Here is a 24,927-nt window from a genome sequence, read left to right on the forward strand (position 1 = left end):
AATGGCCCTGAACTTTATAGAGACCTTTTTTTTTTTTTTTAAGATTTTATTTCTTCATTTGACAGAGATCACCAGTATGCCAAGAGGCAGGCAGAGAGAGAGGAGGAAGCAGGCTCCCTGCTGAGCAGCGAGCCCGATGCGGGACTTGATCTCAGGACCCTGAGATCATGACCTGAGCCGAAAGCAGAGGCTTTAACCCACTGAGCCACCCAGGTGCCCGGAGACTTTTTTTTTTTTTTTTTTTTTTTTTTTTTTTTTTTTTTTTTAAGAAGATTTAGGGGATGAGGCATCTGGGTGACTCTCTTAAGCAGCTGCCTTCAGCTCAGGTCATGATCTCCAGGTCCTGGGTCGGGCTCCCTGTTCAGGGGGCATCTGCTTTTTCCCTTTCCTACTTCCTGCTCCCACACACTCTCTCAAGTAAAAAATCTTCAAAAAAAAAAAGGGGGGGGGGTTTATAGGATTTGACAATCCCTGCTATTCCCAAGCCAAAATATCTCAGAAATGGCAGCCTGATGTCAGCTTCATGTAATCCTATTGTGGACCTGTGTGATTTCACTGGGGTTTTTATGAAATTAATTCAGTTACTAAAGGGGAAATACCACCGTGTAATAAGCAAAGTACTCGTTCCAGAGGACATCGGGCACCTGTTCGGATGGAAGAACATGCGACTTTTGATCTCAGGGTCACAAGTTTGAGAGGCACAGTCATTACATGTAGAGATCACTAAAAAAAAAAGTAAAAGTGCATAGTCGGGGATACCTGAGTACCCCAATTAAGTGTCCTACTCTTTTTTTTTTTTTAAGATTTTATTTACTTATTAGAGCACAAACAAGGGAAGTGGTAGCCAGAGAGGGAGAAGCAGGCTCCCTACAGAGCAGGGGAAGCCCAATACAGAACTCGACCCCTGGACTCTCAAGGATCATGACCTGAGCTGAAGACAGTAGCTTAACCAACTGAGCCATCCAGGCACCCAAGTGTCCTCTTGATTTCGGCTCAGGTCATGATCCTAGGCTGTGAGATTGAGCCCGACCTTGGGCTCCTCACTGGAGCCTGCTTGGGATTCTCTCTCATCCACTCTGTTTGTTCCTACTCCTCTTTCAAAAAAAAAAAAAACTATCAATATTAATAAGTCCTCTCCAGTTAAATTTTGGACCATAAAAAACATTTCCACTGTCCAACAACTTGGCTGGAAGAGGGTCTTGCTCACTCCAAGTGTGCCCAGTAGTGATTAGACAGGCACAGTGATGTTCAAGTAGAACCTCAGAACCAACAGCATCTTTTGGAAGTAGCATCCTTGAAGCATTTCATAGGTATAGAAAACACGGTGTGGCTTTATACTGATTTAATACTGATGGCTCGGGGCGCCTGGGTGGCTCAGTGGGTTGGGCCGCTGCCTTCGGCTCAGGTCATGATCTCGGGGTCCTGGGATCGAGTCCCGCATCGGGCTCTCTGCTCAGCGGAGAGCCTGCTTCCCTCTCTCTCTCTCTGCCTGCCTCTCCGACTACTTGTGATTTCTCTCTGTCAAATAAATAAATAAAATCTTTAAAAAAAAAAAAAATACTGATGGCTCTTGGGTCATGGTGAAAGTATGGGGGGAGCACCTGGGTGGCTCAGTTTAAGCATCTGCCTTCAGCTCAGGTCATGATCTCAGGGTCCTGGGACTGAGCCCTACATCGGGCTCCCTGCTCAGCAGGAGCAGGGGAGCATGCATGAGTGGGTACGTGTACACACTGTGTCAAATAAAATGTTAAAAAAAAAAAAAAGAATTCAGGGGCACCTGGGTGGCTCAGTGGGTTAAAGCCTCTGCCTTGGGCTCAGGTCATGATCCCAGGGTCCTGGGATCAAGTCCTGCATCGGGCTCTCTGCTCAGCAGGGAGACTGCTTTCCTTCCTCTCTCTCTGCCTGCCTCTCTGCCTACTTGTGATCTCTCTCTGTCAAATAAATAAATAAAATCTTAAAAAAAAAAAAAAAGAATTCAGCCACTTCCTTTATCTTTTTTTTTTTTTTAAGATTTTATTTATTTATTTGACAGAGATCACAAGTAGGCAGAGAGGCAGGCGGGGGGGGGGGGAGCAGTCTCCCCACCAAGCAGGGAGCCAGACGGGGGAATTGATCCCAGGACCCTGAGACCATAACCTGAGCCGAAGGCAGAGGCTTAACCCACTGAGCCACCCAGGCGCCCCTCCATTAACCATTTCAAAGCGGACAATGCAGTAGCATCTGGTACACTCACCACCTGCAACTGGTTCTCCGATATTTTCCTCACCCTAAAAGGAAACTGCACGCTCCCATTGGCACTAACCCCATTCCTCCCTCCCCTATCCCCTGACAACCAGTAATCTGCTTTGTGTCTTGGATTTATTTGGTCTGGACGTTTCATGCAGAGGGAACCATACACTACATGACCATGGCTTCTTTCACGAAGCCTGTTTTGGAGGTTCCCCTGTGCTGGAGCCTGGATCAGTACATCATTCCGTGGCATGGCTGAACAGTACTCTACTGCATGTATATACCCCATCTGTTTATCCACTCATCCAATAAGAGAGATTTGAGTTCCCACATTTATGACTATTTTGAATAGTGCTGCTAGGAACGTCCTTGAACAGCCACAATAGCTGTACCATTTTACATTTCCATCAGAAGTGTACAAGAGTTGCAATTTCTTCACATCCTTACTGATACTTCCATTTTCCCCCCACTTCCGGCCATCCTAGTAGGTGTGAAGTGGTATCTCATTACAGTTTTGATTTGCACTTTTTTTTTTTAAGATTTTATTTATTTGGCTATCAGACACATGAAAAAATGTTCATCACTAGCCATCAGGGAGATTCAAATTAAAACCACATTGAGATACCACCTTACATCAGTTAGAATGGCCAAAATTAGCAAGACAGGAAACAACGTGTGTTGGAGAGGATGTGGAGAAAGGGGAACCCTCTGGTGGGAATGCAAGTTGGTGCAGCCACTTTGGAGAACAGTGTGGCGATCCTTCAGAAATTAAAAATAGAGCTTCCCTATGACCCCACAATTGCACTACTGGGTATTTACCCCAAAGATACAGATGGAGTGAAAAGAAGGGCCATCTGTACCCCAATGTTTATAGCAGCAATGGCCATGGTCGCCAAACTGTGGAAAGAACCAAGATGCCCTTCAACGGACAAATGGATAAGGAAGATGTGGTCCATATACACTACGGAGTATTATGCCTCCATCAGAAAGGATGAATCCCCAACTTTTGTAGCAACATGCACAGGACTGGAGGAGATTATGCTGAGTGAAATAAGTCAAGCAGAGAGAGTCAATTATCTTACAGTTTCACTTATTTGTGAAGCATAACAAATAGCATGGAGGACATGGGGAGATGGAGAGAAGGGAGTTGAGGGAAATTGGAAGGGGAGGTGAACCCTGAGAGACTACGGACTCTGAAAAACAATCTGAGGGTTTTGAAGGAGCGGAGGTGGGAGGTCGGGAGCACTGGGTGTGGTGCATAAACAATGAATTCCATCACACTGAAAAAAAATTTTTAAATTCTAAAAAAAAAAAAAGGATTTTATTTATTTATTTATTTATTTTTAAAGATTTTATTTATTTATCGGGGGGGGGGGAGAGGGAGCACAGGCAGACAGAATGGCAGGCAGAGGCAGAGGGAGAAGCAGGCTCCCTGCTGAGCAAGGAGCCCGATGTGGGACTCGATCCCAGGATGCTGGGATCATGACCTGAGCCGAAGGCAGCTGCTTAACCAACTGAGCCACCCAGGCATCCTGGATTTTATTTATTTATTTGACAGAAATCACAAGTAGGCAGAGAGGCAGGCAGAGAGAGAGGTGGAAGCAGGCTCCCCGCTGAGCAGGGAGCCTGACATGGGGCTCCATCCCAGGACTCCTGGAAGGCAGAGAGGCTTAACCCACTGAGCCACCCGGGGACCCTGATTTGCATTTCCTGATGACTACTGATGGTGGACATTCCTTCATGGGCTTGTTGATCATTTGTTTACATTTGGAGAAATGCCTATTCAAATTCTTTGCCTGGTGTGTGTGTGTGTGTGTGAGAGAGAGAGAGAGAGAGAGAGAGGCAGGCTTGCGGGGAGGGGCAGAGGGAGAGGGAGAAAGAGAATTCTACATGTGGATTCTGATGCAGGGCTTGATCTCAAAACCCTGAGATCATGACCTGAGCTGAAATTAAGAGTGGGACACTTGCAGGGGGGGCACCTGGGTGGCTCATCGGTTAAGCATCTGCCTTCAGCTCAGGTCATGATCCCAGAGTTCTGGGATCCAGCCCTGTGTGGGGCTCCCTGCTCAGTGGGGAGCCTGCTTTTCCCTCTCTCGCTCCCCCTGCTTGTGTGCACTCTCTGTCAAATAAATTAATAAAATCTTAAAAAAAAAAAGAAAAAAAAAGAGTGGATGCCTGGGACGCCTGGGTTTCTCTGGTCAGTTAAGCATCTGACTTTGGCTCAGGTCATGATCCTGGAGTCCCAGGCTCCTTGCTCAGCAGGGAGTCTGCTTCTCCCTCTCCCTCTGCCCCTCCCTCTGCTCCTTCTCTCTGTGTCTCTCTGCTCTCTCTCACTTGCTCTCTCAAATAAATAAATAGAATCTTAAAAAAAAAAAATACTGGGATGCTTAGAATGGGTAGAGCCAGCCATGAGGCACTCTTTGCTTATTTTTTTAATTGAGTTGTCTTTTTATTAATCGTAGGAGTTCTTTATATATTCTGGATGCTATTTATATATTTTAGATACTATATTTACTATATATATTCTGGATACTAAATCAGATATGATTGCAAAATTTTTTTTCCCCATTCTGGACTCTTCATTCTCTTAGTAGTGCCCTTTGGTGCAAAAATTTTCTTTCCCATCAAGTCCAATTTATATATATATTTTTTCTTGATGCTTTTACTTTTGGCATTTTTTTTTTAATTTTATGTATTTATATGACAGAGGACGAGAGCACAACAGTGGAGAGGGTCAGAGGGAGAGGGAAAAGCAGAATCCCAGTTGGGTAGGGAGCCCGATGTGGGGATTGATCCCAGGACCCTGGAATCATGACTTGAGCTGAAAGCAGACACTTAAGAGCATCTTATGTATGTAAAAAGCATTGTCAAATCTAAGGCCACTAGGATGTACCCCTACATTTTCTTCTAAGAGTTCATGGTTTTAGGGGCACCCGAGTGGCTCAATCATTTAAGCATCTGCCTTTGGCCCAGGTCATGATCTCAGGGTCCTGGGATTGAGCCTTGCATCAGGCAGGGAGTCTGTTTCTCCCTCTCCCTCTGCCTGCCGCTCCCCCTGCTTGAGCTCTCTCTGCCATATAAATAAATACAATCTTTTTTTTTAAATATTTTATTTATTTGACAGAGAGAAATCACAACTAGGCAGAGAGGCAGGCAGAGAGAGAAGGAAGCAGGCTCCCTGCTGAGCAGAGAGCCCCGATGCGGGGTTCGATCCCAGGACCCTGGCATCGAGACCTGAGCCGAAGGCAGAGGCTTTAACCCACTGAGCCACCCAGGCGCCCCAAAATCTTTTTTATTTAAAGATTTTATTTATTTGACAGAGAGTAGGCAGAGGCAGACAGAGGGAGGGGGGAAGCAGGCTCCCCGCTGAGCAGAGAGCCCAATGCGGGGCTCCATCCCAAGACCCTGAGATCATGACCCGAGCCAAAGGCAGAGGCTTCAACCCACTGAGCCACCCAAGCGCCCCAATAAAATATTTCTTTTAAGAGTTTTATGATTTTAGCTGTTGCATTTAGGCCTGTGATCCATTTTGTGTTAATTTTTGTGTATGTGTGATATAAGAGTCCAACTTCACTGCATTCCATGTGAATATCTGGTTGTCCCAGCACCATTTGTTAAAGATGCTGTTCCTTCTTTCTTTCTTTTTTTTTTTTTAATTTTATTTATTTATTTGAGAGAGAGAGAGAGAAAAAGAACAAGCAGGGGAGAGGCAGAAGCAAAGGGAGAAACAGGTTCCCCACTGAGCAGGGAGCCAGATGCAGGACTCAATCCCAGGACTCCAGGATCATAACCTGAGCCAAAGGCAGATGCTCAACAACTGAGCCACCCAGGCACCCCAAAGACATTGTTCTTTCTGCTGAATGGTCTTGGCACCCTTGTCGAAGGGAAGATGACTATAGCCACTAGGGTTTACTTCTGGCGACTCAATTTGATTCTTTTATTCTATACAGCTATCCTTATGCCAATATCACAGTGGAGTTCTGTGGAATCAGGAACTGTGAATCTTCCGACTTTCTTCCTCTTTTTAAAGATTGTTTTGGTTATTCTGGGTCTCTTGAGTTTTCATATTTTTTTGTAAGAATCAGCTTATCAATTTCTACAAAGAAGCCAGCTGTATTCTGACAGGGATTACATTGAATCTATAGGTCACTTTGGGGAATACTGCCATCTTTACACTATTAAGTTTTCTAATTCATGAACACTGATGTCTTTCCACTTATTTAGGTCTACTTTAATTTCTGTAAGTAGTGCTAAGTTGTTCTCAGTGTATAACTTCTACCTTTTTTTTTTTTTTTTGACAGAGAGAGATCACAAGTAGGCAGAGAGGCAGGCAGAGAGAGAGGAAGGGAAGCAGGCTCCCTGCTGAGCAGAGAGCCTGATGCTGGACTTGATCCCAGGACCCCGAGATCATGACCTGAGTCGAAGGCAGCGGCTTAACCCACTGAGCCACCCAGGCGTCCTAACTTCTACCTTTTTAAAGAAGATTTTATTTATTTGACAGAGAGGGAGACCTACAGAGGGAAAGGGAGAAGCAGACTCCCCACTGAGCAAGAAGCCCAACGTGGGACGCAATCTGAGGACCCTGGGAAGGTTTTCATTAATTTCAACTAATTAACTTAAAAAAAAGTTTTGAAATATCCTTTTTAAAAAGATTATTTATTTGACACACAGAGAAAGATCGTGAGAGATAGAGCACAAGCAGGGGACGTGGCAGGCAGGCAGAGGGAGAGGGAGAAGCAGGCTCCCCACTGAGCAAGGAGCCCAATGTGGGACTAAATCCCAGGACCCTGAGATCATGACCTGAGCTGAAGGGAGATGCTTAACCAACTGAGTCACCCAGATGCCCCTATAGACGTTCTTCTTCTATTAGATTCCAAGTGCCTGCTTCATCAAACCCTTTTTTTTTTTTTTTAAGATTAAAGGAACAAAAAAGATGCAGGCTTTCAGTCTTGACATGTACTTACACTGATGAGAGCAGGCTATTCATACAAAGCTTTAAAAACAGACCTACTCATGGAGTCCCTGCTAAAATAAGTTTTATCTGGCACCCCTCCCCACAATAGCCTGTTTTCAACAATGGTGAGAATCGGTCAAGACAAGAAGCATTCCTTACTCGGCAAATGCCAAAGAGAATGTTTTTAGCAGCTGAAGCAGGTTCACTTGGCTCACTGCCACTCGTTCTGATGCCACGATTCCACAGGGCCTTGAACTCATGGGATGTCAGGGGCTCATGACCAGAATTTTATTGGAATTACGAGCCTCCTGTGTGAGTCTTAAACGAGAAGGTATCTTACAATGCGGCTCATTTCCTGGCCAGACATTCAGAAGTCTGTACATTGCAGGGCACCTGGGTGGTTCAGTCGTTAAGCATCTACCTTCGGCTCGGGTCATGGTCCCAGGGCTCTGGGATCAAGCCCTACATTGGGCTCCCCGCTCAGCGGAGAGACTGCTTCTCCTTCTCCCACTTCCCCTGCTTGTGTTCCCTCTCTTATTGTCTCTCTCTGTGTCAAATAAATAAATAGAATCTTTTGAAAAAAAAAGAAATTTGTACATTGTGACTGTATCATTTGCGTTTTCTATTTACTTTTCTTGCTCAGGCAGTTTTCTTTACATATGGCATTCTTTCTTAAAAAATGGAAACACAGGGGCACCTGGGTGGCTCAGTCGGTTGAGTGTCTGACACTTGGTTTCAGCTCAGGTCATGATCTCAGGGTTGTGGGAAGGAGCCCTGTGTGGGGTCCGTGCTCAGTGCAGTCTGCTTCAGATTCTCTCTCTCCCTCTACCTTTTCCCTTACTAGTGCACATGCACGCTTCCTTTCTCCAAAATAAAATAAAATAAAATAAAAATTGAAACACAAAATATGCATAAAGCATAGGTATAGTGAAATTACAAAGCTAATGCAGTCAAGAAGTGGAACACTGTTCATTCACGTAAGATGAAAAAGCTCTAGAGACCTGCTCTACAACATTGTACTTATAGTTCTCTATACCATACACTCAAAAAAACTAAGAAGGTATAGATCGCACACTTTTTTTTAAGCGCATTAAAATATTGGCTATGCCCACCCATCCCCTCATCCCTTCGTGGTCACCCTCTCAGACAACCACTGGTGACTGCTTTTCTTTATAGTTTTATTTCCCTAAAAACTTCAGTCTATTTTCCTGTTTTAAAATTCAACATAGTGGGACACCTGGGTGGCTTGATTGGTTAAGCCTCTGTCTTTGGCTGAGGTCATGATCCCTGGGTCCTGGGATCCAGCCCTAAATCGGGCTCCCTGCTCAGTGGAAAGCCTGCTTGTGTTCTCTCTCTCGCTGAGTCTCTCTGTCAAATAAATAAATAAATAACCTTAAAAAATAAAAAATAAAAATCAACATAGGAATGGAATCATCACATAGGCACATGGGCCTTGCTTCTAGACCAAATGATAAACAATATATGAGTGCTCCTACTACCATTCATTGACCTCCAGATTCCTTCTTCTTGAGTTTCATTCCTTGTGCAACATCTGCATTTTCTTTCCACGTTCAAACTTTTTTTTTAATCACTTCCTTTCTTTTTTTAATTGCAATTATATGACTCTCCATACTAGGTCTTCCAGTATCTCATTATTTTGAGTGTGACAGTGAATGATGTTTGTCAAACACTTCAAAACTAAGCAAAACCATGACAAAATACAAAATAACGAAGTAGCAGAGACTAAAAATTACCCTTCGGGCTATCATGCACCTGTTTACGGCTGACAGAATGCAGTGTTCTACTCTGAAGCTTACTTTTGTTCCTAGCTAATTTATGAGTTAAAAACTGGCAAGCATTAAAGGTGCATACATGTCATTACACATTTGTTGTAATACATAGAATAGGGGTGCCTGGATATGGTTAAGTGTCTGCCTTCGGCTCGGGTCATGATCTCAGAGTCCTGGGATTGAGCCCCACCGTTGGCTCCCTGCTCTGAGGAGTCTGTTTCTGTTTCTCTCTCTCAGCCCATCCACTTGTGCTTGCTCTTTCTCTCTCAAATTAATAAAATCTTTTTATTTTTATTATTTTTTTAAGATTTTATTTATTTATTTGAGAGAGAGAGACAGTGAGAGAGAACATGAGTGAGGAGAAGGTCAGAGGGAGAAGCAGACTCCCTGTGGAGCTGGGACCCTGATGCAGGACTCGATCCCAGGACTCCGGGATCATGACCTGAGCCGAAGGCAGTCGTCCAACCAACTGAGCCACCCAGGTGTCCCAATAAAATCTTTTTAAAAATAGCAACAAGGGGCACCTGGGTGGCTCAATGGGTTGAAGTCTGCCTTCAGCTCAGGTCTTGATCCCAGGGTCCTGGGATCCAGCCCCACATTGGGCTCTTTGCTCAGCAGGGAGCCTGCTTCCCCCTTCCCCACTTTCTGCCTGCCTCTCTGCCTACTTGTGATCTCTGTCAAATATATAAATAAGGGACGCCTGGGTGGCTCAGTTGGTTAAGCAGCTGCCTTCGGCTCAGGGCATGATCCCAGCGTCCTGGGATCGAGTCCCATATCGGGCTCCTTGCTCTGCAGGGAGCCTGCTTCTCCCTCTGACTCTGCCTTCCACTCTGTCTGCCTGTGCTCGCTCTCACTCTCTCTCTCTCACAAATAAATAAATAAAATATTAAAAAAAAATAAAATAAATAAATAAATAAATAAATAAAATCTTAAAAAAACAAAACAAAACAAAAAAACCCAGCAACAACTCATAGAACATAAAATACAAAGAGTGACTCCTACTATAAACTATGGACTTCAGATAATAATCACTATCCATATTGGGTCATCAACTCTAACAAATGTACCACACTGTGCATAATAATAATGGGGGAAGTGGAGAGGGGAAGTAAGGGGGTATATGGGAACTCTGTACTTTCCACTCAATTTTAACGTAAATCTAAAACAGCTAAAAACAAATGAATTAGCAAAAAAATGCAAGTAGAATAGCTTCTGTAGAATGGTAAAGAAATTTCCATTTTCTTTTTTTTTTTTTAAAGATTTTATTTATTTATTTGTAAGAGAGAGAGAGAGTGAGAGCGAGCACAGGCAGACAGAGTGGAAGGCAGAGTCAGAGGGAGAAGCAGGCTCCCTGCGGAGCAAGTAGCCCGATGTGGGACTCGATCCCAGGACGCTGGGATCATGACCTGAGCCGAAGGCAGCTGCTTAACCAACTGAGCCACCCAGGCGTCCCAGAAATTTCCATTTTCTAGGCTTCAGGGAGCTGCTTCTAGGGAGCAGCAAACTACCGTCTTTGGGATAAATCTGGACTGCTGTCTGTATATGTACAGTCTTCCAGCAAAGAGTGATCTATATGGCCTATAGGATTATACAGTTATATATATATAATATATATATAATTTATATAAATATATACAAATAAAATCTTTAAAAAAGAAAAAATCAAAAGAATATTTTGTGATTCCTGAAGTTGGTATGAAATTCTAATTTTAGTACACAACATTTTATTGGGACATAGCCACACCCATTCACTTACATATTAATTATGGCTGCTTATTTGTACCACAATGGCAGAGCTACAAAGACTGGAAATGTTATAGATTGTATGACACACAAAATATTGATACTTTTTTGGGGAGCCTGGGTGGCTCAGTGGGTTAGTGTTTTCTTTTTTTTTTTTTTTTTTTTTTTTTAAGATTTTATTTATTTATTTGACAGAGAGAAATCACAAGTAGGCAGAGAGGAGGAAGCAGGCTCCCCGCTGAGCAGAGAGCCCGATGCGGGACTCGATCCCAGGACCCTGAGATCATGACCTGAGCCGAAGGCAGCGGCTTAACCACTGAGCCACCCAGGCGCCCCGGGTTAGTGTTTTCTTAAAAGCAAGGATAAGGGGTGCTTGGGTGCCTTTGGCTCGGGTCATGATCCCAGGGTCCTGGGATGGAGCCCCGCATCGGGCTCTCTGCTCTGCGGGGAGCCTGCTTCTTCCTCTCTCTCTCTACCTGCCTCTCTGCCTACTTGTGATCTTTGTCTGTCAAATAAATAAATAAAATCTTAAAAAAAAATTGATACTTTTTTTTCAAATATTGAAAAAAACTGTCAATTCTGGAGCTAGCGAAAAGAAGCAGACAGGCTTCATGGAGTCTGGAGATTTGCAAATGTATAATGTGTAAATGTGTAAATGTGTGATCTTGGGTGAATCACTCACTATTTCTAGGCCCTAATTCCAGTATGTAACTCCATGGTCAAGTTCTTACTCGAAAGTGGATATGGATTCAGGCCATAACAAATCAAACATCTCCAGGATGCTTGGGTGGCTCAGTCAGGTTAAGTGTCTGCCTTTGGCTCTGGTTGTGATCCCAAGGTCCTGGGATGGAGTCTCACATTGGGTTCCCTGCTCAGCAGGGAGTCTGCTTTTCCCTCTGCCTTTTGCTTCCCCTGCTTGTGCTTTCTTTCTCTCTGACAAATAGATAAATAAAATCTTAAAACAACAACAAACAAATCAATCACCTCCAACTCTTCCAAAACTGGTTTATAAATTTATCCTTGTTTTTTTAAATTATTTATTTATTTTTAAAGATTTTATTTATTTGACAGAAAGAGATCACAAGTAGGCAGAGAAGCAGGCAGAGAAAGAAGGAAGCAGGCTCCCTGCTGAGCAGAGAGCCTGAGGCGGGGCTCCATCCCAGGACCCTGGGATCATGACCTGAGCTGAATGAAGGCAGAGGCTTTAACCCACTGAGCCACCCAAGCACCCCTTATCCTTGCTTTTAAGAAAACACTAATATATTTTTTAAGATTTAAAATTTTAAGTGATTTCTACACCCAATGTAGGCTTGAACCCACAACCCTGAAATCAAGAGTTGCATGTTCCACCAACTGAGCCATCAGAGTAATCCCAGATCTTTTTAATCTGGGAAAATGCTGGCAAGTATGAAAAGAAAACGGTAAATGTATAGGATGTTTATTGTAATGCTAGTATGATGGAAAAACTAGAACTGAATTAAAGTTTCAAAATGGTGGAACAATTAAATAAGTTATGCTCTATCCCTTCCAGATAACATACCATATGTCATTTTGGAGTTATCTCCCAATTAGTCAGAACTCATGTGGAATGGCTTTTAAGATACAGTAAATGAAAAAAGCATGCTACAAATTAACAAGTAGAGAAGGCTCCCTTTTGTTTTAGAACAATACAACTATTTCTATGGATACATATTGATGCATAGAAAAGTCTAGACAGGGTATAGATTTGTGGAACTACTATATTGTACACCTGAAACTAATGTAACGTTGTGTGTCAACTATACTTTAAGAACAAGAAAAAAAGACCAAGGAACTCCTGGCTGGCTCAGTGGTAGAGCATACAATTCTTGATCTTGTGGTTGTGAGTTCCAGCCCTATGTTGGGCATATAGCTTACTTAAAAGAATAAATAACACGCTGCCACAAATTTTAAAAGTCTAGACCAGTATTGCTCAATAGAAATATGCTGCAAGCTGTATATGTAATTTTATCTTATCTAGTAGCCCACATTAAAAGAGTAAAAACAGGAACGCCTGGGTGGCTGGGCTGGTTGGTGGCTCATCTGCCTTCAGGTCAGGTCATGATCCTAGGGACCTAGGATGCAGTCCTGCATTGGGTTTCTTGCTCAAGCAGGGAGGCTGCTTCTCCCTCTGCCTGCCACTCCCCCTGCTGGTGCTCTTTCTCTCTTTCTTTCTCTGACAAATAAATAGATAAAATCTTAAATAAATAAATAAAAGAGTAAAAACAAACAGGGAAAATTAAATTTAATAACTATTTTATTTAATCCAATATACAAAACATTATTCCAACATATAATCAATACAAAAAGTAAGATATTTTACGTGTTTTTTTTCTACCAAATCTTTGAAATGTAATGTGTATTTTACACTTACAGCACATCTCAATTTGGGTCATCTACATTTCAAGTACTCAATAGCCATGTGTGGTCCTATCAGAAAGCACAGGTCTAAAACACATAGAAGAGGTAACAGTGGTTACTCTGGTGAGGGAGGGGAAGAGATAAGAGGGTACTTTATTTTTTTTTCTCTAGATTCTTTTTCATTGTTCAGTTAAAATGGTTTCATGTATTATTTTATTTAAAATGAATAATGCATATTTAAAACTAATCAGAATTATAGTATGTACTTCATGTCTCATTCCTTAATATTTTTATTAATCTCTTCTGGTTTTCAGTATTGCACACAGTAATAACAAGAGAAAAGGAGCTTATTATGGGAACCATTAAAAAGTAACACTTTTTATGAAACTGATTCAACCAGATAAACATTTTCTGAGTTTAAGCTATAAGGAGTTAGGGTCTGCACTATGGAAGACAAGAAGAATGGGATGTTGGAAACAGCTTTTGGAACTGCCTCTACAGTTTGCATATTCTATTCAGGCTGGAAATGACTTCTAGCAACAGCCCAAAGTCCTCCAGTTTGGTTCAGCAGAACAAGCTAAATGTTACAGTTTTGTTTAAATGAAGTGCAACTCAAGTAAAGTGTAAGATTCTATTACCTGACTTGCAAACTGGCAGCTTCAAATTACTTCCAAAAACATGATCAGCAACAACAATAAATTAAGTAGATAATACAAGACAACCATGGAAAGGACAGCTTCAAATGGATACATTCTGGTTTCCTTAAAAAGAAAAAAAAAAGTTGTTACTCCACATTCACATAGCCCTGGGTACACTTTCCTATTCTTTTTCCACTTCTGATCATTTTCCACAAACTGCTGAACATGCAAAACAAGGAGCCAGAAGATAGTTACAAAATTTCAGTATTCTTTAATATATGATTAAAGGAAGTTGACTAATAACCTGGTTACAATCACTTCTTTTATTTCTTGCACTTATTTGTTATCTCATGGTTTGCTAAAATAACTGATAAATTTAAGTCTTTGCTTTCCTTAAGACTGATCACCCTTGAAGCCTGAGCAAACAGCATGACATAGACATCACTGTTTGACTGTTATGCTAGTGTACTGATATATTTTGGAAGAAGGGGCTATCAGAGAATTAAAAAAAAAATTTTTTTTTAAAGATTTTATTCATTTATTTGACAGACATAGAACACAAGTAGGCAGAGAGGCAGACAGAGAGAGAGAGAGAAGCAGGTTCTGCACTGAGCAGAGAGCCTGATGCGGGGCTCCATCCCATGACCTGAGCCAAAGGCAGAGGCTTTAACCCACTGAGCCACCCAGACGCCCCAATTACCTAGACTTTTTACAGGAACGGCATCTGTGATTTCTAAAAGATGGAACTAAAAGTAGTAAAGATGGGGCACCTGGGTGGCTCAGTTGGTTAAGCATGGGACTTCTGATTTCTGCTCAGGTCATGATCTCAGGGTTGTGAGATGGAGCCCTAAATGGGGCTCTGGGCTCAGTGGGGCGTCTGCTTGGGATTCTCTCTCTCTCTCTCCCTCTGCCCCCTCCCCTGCTAATGCTCTGTCTCAAAAAAAGGAAATCTTTTAAAAATAAAAGTGCTATGGGCGCCTGGGTGGCTCAGTGGGTTGGGCTGCTGCCTTCGGCTCAGGTCATGATCTCAGGGTCCTGGGATCGAGTCCCGCATCGGGCTCTCTGCTCAGCGGGGAGCCTGCTTCCTCCTCTCTCTCTCTGCCTGCCTCTCTGCCTACTTGTGATCTCTCTCTGTCAAATAAATAAATAAAATCTTAAAAAAAAAATAAAAATAAAAATAAAAGTGCTAAAAGAGTGAAGAGCAAACGGGAAGGAAGTTTTTGCTTTCCCATTTGAGTAATTTAACAGAATCATCATTATTTTTTATTTTAATGTTTTTAAGTAAGCTCTCCGTTCAACGTGGGGCTCGAACTCACGACCTCGCGATCAAGACTAGTCGGGACTGCCCATTGAGCCAGCCAGGAGCAACCAGAATCTTCATTTTAAAATCCAAGCGACCTAAGCCTTAACCCCTTCGTTCTGTGGAGCTGACTTGTCTGGGAGGCTCGAGGCTGAGGAACGGCCGGGGCACAGCTGGAGGGACGGCGACGCGGCCCGGCCCAGCACCTCCAGCCCGCGCACCCCGCAGCGGCGGGCCGGGACCTACGCCGCCGCGGCCCTGCGCACAGTTGCCTTCGCCCTCCCACTGCGCCCGGCGCCCCGTCGCCAACTCGGGGGCCGAAGCGACCCAGCCTCCCTCCAACACCCTTCCGCCCTGGCGCCCAGGGGCCCCTCCTCGGCCTCTGCCGGCAGCCTCTGGGGTCTCTCCTCACCTTCCTCCCTGTCGCTGAGGGTCTCATCTTCTTACAATTTTGGACATCTCCCTTCTCAGTCCCAGGCTTCAGTCTGTTAGATCTCCCCGCCCCCCCCCCCCCGTTCTCTCCTCGGGTCCGCAGCGTCACGCCCCTCAGTCTGCGGGGGTATCTTCCCTGGGTCCGCCTGATCCCGCGCCCTCCAGCCGAGGGGTTCCCCAAACCCCGCGCGCCCGCCTCCCCCACTCACCTAGCGCCTGCTAGCTCTCCCGAGCTTGCCGGCGCCGGGCGCGGTCGCGGGACGCGCACGCCGGGTGGCGGCGCGGGGCCGCGCGCGCAGCGTACGTGGTGACGTCAGTGCGCTGGCGGCGGCGGCGGCGGCGGCGGCGGCAGCGGCAGGGCTGTTTGTTCTGCTCTCCCGCAGCCGAGGAGCCGAAGCGGTGGCTGCGGCGGCGGCGGCTGCCGGCAGTGCCCGCAGGCGAGCGGGGCCTGTGAGCGCGGCGGAGCGGCGGGCGTGGCGGGCGGGCCCCGGCGCCGCGCAGGCAGCCCGAAGAGGAGGGGGCGGCGGCGGCGGGCGGCCGGCGGGGGCGGCGTGCGGCCTAGCGTCTCAGGTGAGGACCGGTGCCCTTCGGGGTGGCGGGCGGCGCGGGGCGGCCGGCGGGGACCCGCGGCGCGGCCCGCGTAACCTGCATTGCGTAATGGGGCCGGTGCGCCAGCACCTACGCCATCGGCGCGGCGCGGGGGCGGGGAGGCCGGGGCGACGCGGGCTCGGGCCTGCGGGCCTCCCGCGTCCGCGCGCGGTGCCGCTTGCGCCGGGCCCGGGCGGCCTGCGCCGTTGGCGTCGGAGTGGCTGGGCAGCTCGCGGCTCCTCGGCCGTTGGCGCCACCGGCCTCCGGCTTGGGCCGGCCGGCGGGGCAGGGGCGCGGGCGGGGGGCGCGGGCGCCGCGGCGGGGCGGGTGGCCGGGGGCGGGCGGGGGGCGGGCCGAGGCGCCCGGCACTTCCTGCCGCCGCCATTTTGTCAAGTGAGGAGGAGGAGGAGGAGGAAGCGGCCGCCGCGGGGCCGCGGCGCGCCCGGCCCCGGTAAGTCCGGGCCCGGCGTGGTGGCCACGGGCGCCGCTGTCCCCGACCGCGGTCCCCGAGGCGGCCTTGGCCCCGGCGCTCACGTGGGCCGGCCTCAGCGCGCGCTCTCTCGGCGCCTGGGTCCTCCTATCCGGACTGGGGCAGCGCGCCCCCGCCCCCATTTCCTCGGCTTCCCGGCTGTCTCGGTATCTCTGCGGAGAAGGGACCTGGTCCCCAGGTGGAGGGAGGAGGCTGCTGCTGCACGCCTGCCGGAAGACACCCTCGTGGGTGGGAGCGGTGCTGTGTCGGGCGAACCTGACCCCCTTTACCCACCCACTCCCAGTCCGGCAGCCCTGCGCTGGACGCTTTGTTTTGCTCGGTCGGTGCTCGCTGGCGTCCTTGCTACGGCCTCGTCTGTTTGCGGTGTTGTGCGGGGTGGTGGTTTGGGGTGGGGATGTGGGGGAGTTGTGATTCAGCGAAATAAAATGACACTACCCCCGCCCCTACGGAAGCAGCACAACTTTACCCGACTGAGCTGCCCCCAAGGCCTGCGGTGGCCTTGGATGAAAATGGGAAATCCCACTTTGGTGTGGTGGACAGTGTAAATACTTATATTCAGGTCTGTGGATGAGTCATGTGCTTTTTGCTCAGTGGCTGACCTCCCATTTACTTAAGACCACGCATTGTTTTTTGAAATGTTATTTTTATTTGTTTACTCATTTAATGTTTTCAGCAACCTGATGCGGTTTATGGTATTGGTCTTTGGGTTCATTTTTACGTGTTGGATGCAAGAAGTGACCTCTTCGAGCCTGTTTCGTGAGAATTGAAGTGTCTTTGCTGCCCTTTGAGAGGGCTCTATCTGTCCCTGTTTACAAAAACGAAGTCCCAGTGTAGCTCTAAGCCAGTGGCTCTTTGGCGCTCTAATAAGGGGAGATTTTTATGAATGGGGCCGTCAAGTTCCTTAAGTTGTTAGTCCTTAGAATTTGTAGTCTGGAAGCGGTAAAGAAAGCTATACTCAACATGATTTATGAATGTGTTTTCAATTCCAACTAGGTTTTGGATGGTAAAATCTGTTTTATGACCTTGCCAGTAATTTAATAAAACATTCCTTTTGGTTTAATTTGGATGGGGATTATCTTTTCTTCAAGGTGGTATAGGTAACCAAGCCCTTCTCCCCCAGAACTTCATTCTGGGGAGGATAAACCTCTCAGATGGTTTCCAGTGACTAACTCTAGAAGGAAAAGCATGATTTGTTTAAAAAACAAAACAAAAGGGGCGCCTGGGTGGCTCAGTGGGTTGGAGCCTCTGCCTTCGGCTGGGGTCGTGATCCCAGGGTCCTGGGATCGAGCCCCCTCATCCGGCTCTCTGCTCTTCGGGGAGCCTGCTCCCCCCCACCCCACCCCCGCCTGCCTCTCTGTCTACTTGTGATCTCTGTCAAATAAATAAATAAAATCTTTAAAAAAAAAAAAAGGTATTGTTTCCTAGTTATCCACCGTACCCCTTTCATTAGTAGAGAGCCTAATATCTAAGGGCTCAAGCTGTGGAGTAAATCTAATAAGATCACTTTAGTTGGTTGTAATTGGAAGGAGATGAGCCCACCTGTGTATATCTAGCTAGAGTTCGGCCTCAGCCAATTTGCTGAAGATAAAGAGCTCTGCCTGCAGATTAAAGTTGGAACTTGAAAGTGGCTACATTTTCAAGATAGTTTGTTCCAGGGTGCCCATCTGACAAGCTTCCTACTTTAGGATGGTGATGAGAAAAAAAAAAGTCTGGCCACTTTGTAAAATTTCCACTAAATTATTGAATTGTTTAAAGGAATTTAGACTTTGTTTCCAAAAGTTACCCTTTTGAGCAAGTTGTGATCTTTGTACTAAATTGCACTTTTGTTTTTGGAGGTTGGGAGGGTGCGATATTTTTCTGTTACACAATTCAGGTTATTGAATGACCTGAGATTTATAGATCTAGAAGGAGATTGGAATCCTTGTTCTTAATTTAAAGCAAAATTACTGGGTACTTCTATGATTTGAAGACTAGGGGCTGTTAAGTCTTTTGACAACCCACTGTCCTCTGTCACAATTGTATTGTAAAGTATTTCGATTTCTGATTTTGAATAAACTTGTAGAGTAGATCGTGTTTGTCTTTTATGTGCCCGGCAAATATATAAAAAGGAAAGAAAAGCTTGTCGTTGGAAACTGCTACTGATATTTTGTAAGTCTTTGTGATTTTTTGTGTTTAGGAAGGACTCCATGTTTGCAAGGTGAGAAATGGGATTCTTTGTGAAAGCTGACAGTTCATTTTTAATTAATAAGACATGAGTTTGTAAAAAATAAAATTTTACATTTTTCTCTTTGTTTTACTGGAATGTAAGTTCCATGCAGGCAGGTTTATGTTTGCTTGGTTTTGCCTATTTTTTTTTTTTTAATTTTTTTTTTTAAGATTTTATTTATTTATTTGACAGAGAGAGATTACAAGTAGGCAGAGAGGCAGGCAGAGAGATAGAGAGGAGGAAGCAGGTTCCCTGCTGAGCAGAGAGCCCGATGCGGGACTCGATCCCAGGACCCTGAGATCATGACCTGAGCCGAAGGCAGTGGCTTAACCCACTGAGCCACCCAGGCGCCCGGTTTTGCCTATTTTAATTCTCTGTTGAATCCTCAGCACCTAGAAGAGCACTTAAAATATTTTTTGAGTGAACAAACTGGAGAGATAATTAAGCAAGAATTTGGCATATCAAATGCAAGTAATTCCTCTTAAATTAATGTTAGGAGGGGACATAATTGGTTAGTAGTGATTTATAAGTAATGTGACTTTCATCTAGGATGGTAAGGTCCAGAAATTGCAGTGAACTTATTTATAGTCTGGGCAATGTGGCATGCAGTTTCTTTTGTGCACTGTCTACTGTACATTTCCCACTTAGTTTGAAATGTGGTAAGTGGGTTTGGGCTGTGCTTCAACAGTGGCCTGGGAAAAGTATTTTAAGAGGGAGATGAAGTGGGTAATAAACATGTATGGGTAGCATTTCTTAATGTGACTCTCATGTTGTCAGTAAAAGTTTGATTTTTTTTTTTTTTTAACATTGAGCACTTCCTTTTTAATATTCGGATTTCATGTGGATGTGATTGCCCAGTCAATTTCAGCGATTAGTTCCTGAGCTCTTACTATGTGCAAAGAAAGACAAAAAGATATTTGCACATGAGTTTTCTTTGGCGGGTTGCTTTATTAGGGTATTTATTGCCAAACATTTACTGAATGTAAATTGTGTATAACTTGAGCATTACACTATTACTGTGATAAAATCCCACCAAATATCCTTTTTTAAAGAAATAATAGCTTTATCGAGATACAGTTCACACATACGATACAGTTCACCAATTTAAAGTGGACAATTCAGTGGTTTTCAGTATATTCAGAATTGTGCAGCCATCGCCATAACGAATGTGAAGACATTTACATCTCCAAAAAGAAATCCGTATACGTTAGCTGTGGCTCTCCATACCCACCCTGCCCACCAGTGCCTGGCAACCACTAATCTATTCTCTGTCTCTATAAATTTGTCTCCTGGTTATTTCAGGAATCAAACAATATAGCTATTCGTGTCTGATTACTTTCAGCATAATGTTTTCAAGGTTTGTACTATAGTATGAATCAGTACTTCATTCTTTTTTTAATTTATTTTTTAATTTTTTGGTTATTTTTAAAAGATATGATTTATTTATTTGACAGAGAGACAGCAAGAGAGAGAACACAAGCAGGGGGAGTGGGAGAGGGAGAACCAGGCTTCATGCTGAGCAGGATGCCCTCTGCCGGGCTCTATCCCAGGACCCTGGCATCATGACCTGCATCTGGGGCAAGATGCCTCATGACTGAGCCACCTAGGCACCCCAGTACTTCATTCTTTTTATAACTGAATGATATTCCATTATGTGAATCCGTGCCACATTTTATTTATCCATTCATTAGTTGGTGGATATTTGGGTTGTTTCCACTTTGGCCTCTGTGAACATTCATGTACAAGTTTTTGTGCAGAGATTTTCTTAGATATTTAAGAGTGGAATTGCTGGGTCATGGTATCTATTTGTCGATGTGCAATGATTTTAACTGCCCTGATTTTGTAATGTATTCACAAGGGGTTAAAAGAAAAGCTTGCTGAGCTGTGGGTGTACCCATTAAAAAAAATGAGGAAATGGAAGTGCAAGGATGTCAGCATGTTGCATGTAGTACAGTCTGAGTGGTCTGATCCCAACTTAGTTTTTAAAAATTGTACATTCCTAGAGAACAGTTTGAAATGCTGGTAAGGCACAGAAACCCTTCTGGAAGACGCACTCCAGACTTCTAGTGTTGTAAAGAGTAATTGTTAAAACCCTTAATTTCCTTTTTCACAGTCTTAACAGGCTACAACTCATTAAGCTGCATCTGTAAATCCCACCTTAAATCATGGAATATATTCCACTCAAAAGAAATAGATGGAGTCCAGTGTCAAATTTAGGGCAAACAGCCATCTGTCCCATTCTTGACTGAACCCTGAAGGGGAATAGCACAGATTGATCCACCATCATTTGAAAATGAGATTGTAAGGTTTTTTTTTTTCTTCCTTTCTTAAAAGTCGTTTGTGGTCATTTGAAATAATTTGAAAAATAGCAATATTAACAGTGTGAAGTGTCAAACTATCCCTTGATCTCATTTGTATTCCAATTTTTTCTATTTATGAGTAACAAAATTAGATTATACTCTTAAATTTTCAAATATTAAAATTAAATTAGATTTCAAATATTTTTTAAATATTACATTGTGAACACTTCCAAGATGCCCTTTTTAAATAGTTGTCTAATATCCTACCATACGAATATACCATAACTTAATTCTGCTATCTTTGGAGATGATTTTCAAGTTGTCTTTTTTCATGTCTAGGGAGGAAATCACTAGATCAAAGGCTGTACATTTTTTAAACCTTGATACAAATTAGTTTTCCTGAAAAGTTCCATGAATGTCTATTTCTACACAATTACAGCTTGTTAGTGTCTTGTTTATAATGGTGAGGTTTTTAACATTTTTTTTTCCCATAAAAAGCAATTGGATCAAAACAAAATGTCCTCTTGAGTGTGTTCTGAAGGCTTCTGAGAAGCAGTTATGTCTCCACATCTTGCTGATTGACCTTTCTACTCTCTCCTGCCAGAGTTGGACTTTGTTTCTTGAAATCAAGTCTCAGAATTCCTGATACTGTGATAGGAACCCAGTGTTATCTGAATGCTCTGGGGAAGGGTACTGGGGAGGGTTTGTGTAGCCTCTTGACATCTGATCTGTCTCATATTTGCTAGCCTGCTCCAAAGACCGATAACACCAGTATGACACAGACCCTGGTTTGAGTCCTGGCCCTGCTGCCACCTGCGTGGCCTTCAGCTTGTCTCTCTACCTCCCACAAATTTCACTTTTTTCATCTGAGGGTAAAATGAGGTGATTCCCTTTCAAGGTTAGCTGCTTACTTCCTATTATTGCCCAGGGTGAAAAATGAAAGTGGGAAGAGATAGCCAGGTATGAGAGTAGAGCTATTCAAGGCTAGGAAGTACACCAGCTGGTAATCCTAGAAATCATGTCACCAGGTGACACCAAGGTCTGCCAGGTGCCTTTTAAGAAGAATCCCCTTTGTGTTGTGCCTTTCTCCCAAGTAAACGGTGCATGGAGACCAGCTGAGGAGGTGATTTAAAGTGGGGATTTGGGTTTTTTTTGTTGTTGTTGTTGTTTTGAATGTGAGGATTTGTTTTTATCTCATATTGAGATTAAAAGGGATGCTAATGGGATTAAGGGAAATTTAGTGGTTTGGGGGCATCCATTCTGGGATGTTGGCTGCAGAGTTTAGGGAAGTGATGTAGCAGGGAAATGTAGCCTGGTGTATTTTCAGGCCTGAAATGTAACTTTCGTATTTCATTAAAACTTTGTTATATGGATAAAGGCAATGGTCATGGTGCCAGAAGTCGTTGGTGGACTAAAGTTTTTCCAGAGCACAAGCACAGCATCTTTCCCTACCATTTTTGGCTGTAATCTGAATTGTGTTGACATCTTGGTGTGATAGAAGGATTCCGATCTCCAAGAAGGTTTGTGTCACAAATCAGTCTCCCCCTGGAAGAGAGACAGGCAGCTGGATGGGCCAGGAAAGTGGAGTTTCTGGTTGGGAGGCTGAGGTCCTACTAAGGGACTTTGGGCCTTGTTGACCCAATGAACCAGTTGACGTCAGTCACCGTTACTAGGGACCATGAGGACCAGTGACATATGGGGGTATTTTTTGTGTTAAACCCATTTGGAAAATAACTTTCAGAGATCAGGCAAATCTGAGCATTTAACTGCAGATTAAGAGTGCTTGAATGAATATGCTGTTCGTTTTGATCTGTGACATGCTTACAAAGACTTTTTTTAGTTCATCCTAAGTATAGGCTATTCTGTGATCTTTTTCTTGACAAGTATTGGCCTGTTCTACCCAGTGTAGGAACTTCTAGGTCTTTGGGCTGTGGAGAGCAGGCTTGTTGGAGCTGTATCACTGGTGAGGGATAACTGTGGAGACCACTGTCAAGGTTCGGTCCCAGCCCTGTACCCTTTTGGTCTTGTCCTCAGGTGATTTACATAATCTCTCTAAACCTCAGTTTCCTTATTTGTAAGATGGAATCTGTATACCTGAGCATTGGCGGTTGGCCAGAAGGTACAGAGGAGGGGAGGGGTCTGTATTTTATTCGGTTTGAGTGGGGTCTGAAGGGAGTGCTTGCTTTGCTCTGCCTTAAGGACTTTGAGAAAAGCTGTCCATACTCTACTTTGAAAGTGGTCACCTTCCTTGTCTTGGTTCTCTCTAAGGCTCAAAGTCCTTATTTGTTCCTTGTTGCTGTCAAGTTAGGAGGCACTGACGCACTGTGAAAGCAGTGCCAGGGGAGAGGTGTTGGGCTTGGTATTGTGCAGTTTCCAGGAACAGGAATTAGTAATTCCTATGTCTTTGTAAGTGGCTGATGTACGCATTTGTCCTACCCCAGGCCATAACACATATACATCTGTGGGCAAATTGGCCCTTGAGATTGTTTTGTGTTTTAAGAATAAAGAGAAAGGAAGAGAGTGAGATCAATTTAGGGATTTTACAGCTGAAACGTTTTCTACTGTTTTTGAGGAAACCTATATTTGGCGGGAGCAGATTGTTAATGTGAGGGTGTAAACAGAATTGTATGGAGTATGGAACCTGCCAGCACAGTGTGTGTGTGTCTGTCTGTCCGTGTGTGTATGTGCATGCATGAGAACCAGGTACAGGGGCACACTGTACTTGCATTGGACCAGTCCCCTACACTCTTAAGTCTGGTTTCTCGTGTAAAAGAGGGTAATAGGTTTGGGCTCCAGACAACTTCAGCCAGAATTTAGATTTTAAAAGAAAGTCATTCTTGTTTTTTATCCCCCCCCCCAAACTTAAGGGTTGCAGACATTATTTAGGGGGAAAAATGAAATGTCAAAGGGTGTCACACATTGAAGAGTATTTCATAAAATCTGTACTTGGACTATATGTAATGTTGTGTACATGATAAAACGAGTATCTTATTGTGGGTCCTGTCAGAACAGTGTTAAATAACATTGTTTTAGATACCATTCAACTTGTAACTCTAGGTACCTTGATGGTAGTTTTTCCTCTTAACCGTATTGCAGTCTGTTTCTTCCCCACTTGTCTGAGGGTGAACCCTGCGTATACTTTCTAGTAGCAGGTGAATTGCATTGCTCTTCAGTGTCTTTCTTGTACCCACTGCTTGCTGAGCCCTCTCTGTAGGGGCTGGAGTGGGTGGGGGAGTTGAGGAAGCATGTATTGGTTAAGGTTGTCAGTAGTCTGCCACAGGCAAAACAGGTATATAAAGAGTGTGTGTGTATTAAAAAAATTCAACAGTTAATTTTAAAGATCTTAGTTGACTTTATTTGATGATTCATGAATTGAGCATCATCTCACCTAGTAAATACAAAAGAGCTCTAAAGAGCTCTGTTAGTGAAAAGGTTTTTATAGGCAGAAGGGGGAAGGATGAGGAAGTTACAGACATCAAGAGCAGATTGTTTTAGGCAAGGTCACCTTCCTTTAGGGGCTGGGGTCAGTTGGGCAGATTACCTCACTAGTGTTGACCAAGTAATTCCAGATTGACTGGTTTAAAATTCCACTCCTGGGAGAAGTTGAAACCATAATTAGTTATTAAGTCTCAGTTTGGTGACTGTGGAGCTTAGCGCAAGTGATTCCATTTGGGGCCTTTTATCACTTGAAGTGTGTGAGGCAGACTACCTGTCCTTTATTCTCAGAAACACTCCTTCCAACTTTTTTTTTTTTTAAAGGTTTTATTTATTTATTTGACAGAGAGAGACAGAGATCACAGGCAGGCAGAGGCAGAGAGAGAAGCAGGCTCCCCGCTGAGCAAGGAGCCTGATGCCGGGCTCCATCTCAGGACCCTGAT

The 24,927-nt window shown here is 44.3% G+C and overlaps 1 protein-coding gene across 5 annotated transcripts in view; it reads left to right on the plus strand.

The window, feature by feature from the left end:
- The first annotated feature begins 15,886 nt into the window (after positions 1-15,886).
- The window catches only part of BRD4 (bromodomain containing 4), a 93,256-nt gene continuing 84,215 nt past the window's right edge, over positions 15,887-24,927 (plus strand). For 3 of the 5 annotated variants that reach the window (XM_045082576.1, XM_045082564.1, XM_045082581.1), the window contains exon 1: positions 16,394-16,504. The gene's annotated coding sequence lies outside the window, so the exon portion shown is untranslated. Of the gene's footprint in view, positions 16,036-16,393; positions 16,505-24,927 lie in introns of those variants that run through there. The other 2 variants (XM_045082570.1, XM_045082603.1) reach the window with 2 other exon arrangements.

This window comes from Mustela putorius, unplaced genomic scaffold (assembly GCF_011764305.1).
Source record: "Mustela putorius furo isolate JIRA1106 unplaced genomic scaffold, ASM1176430v1.1 tig00000095_pilon_pilon_pilon, whole genome shotgun sequence".
Lineage (NCBI taxonomy): Eukaryota > Metazoa > Chordata > Mammalia > Carnivora > Mustelidae > Mustela > Mustela putorius.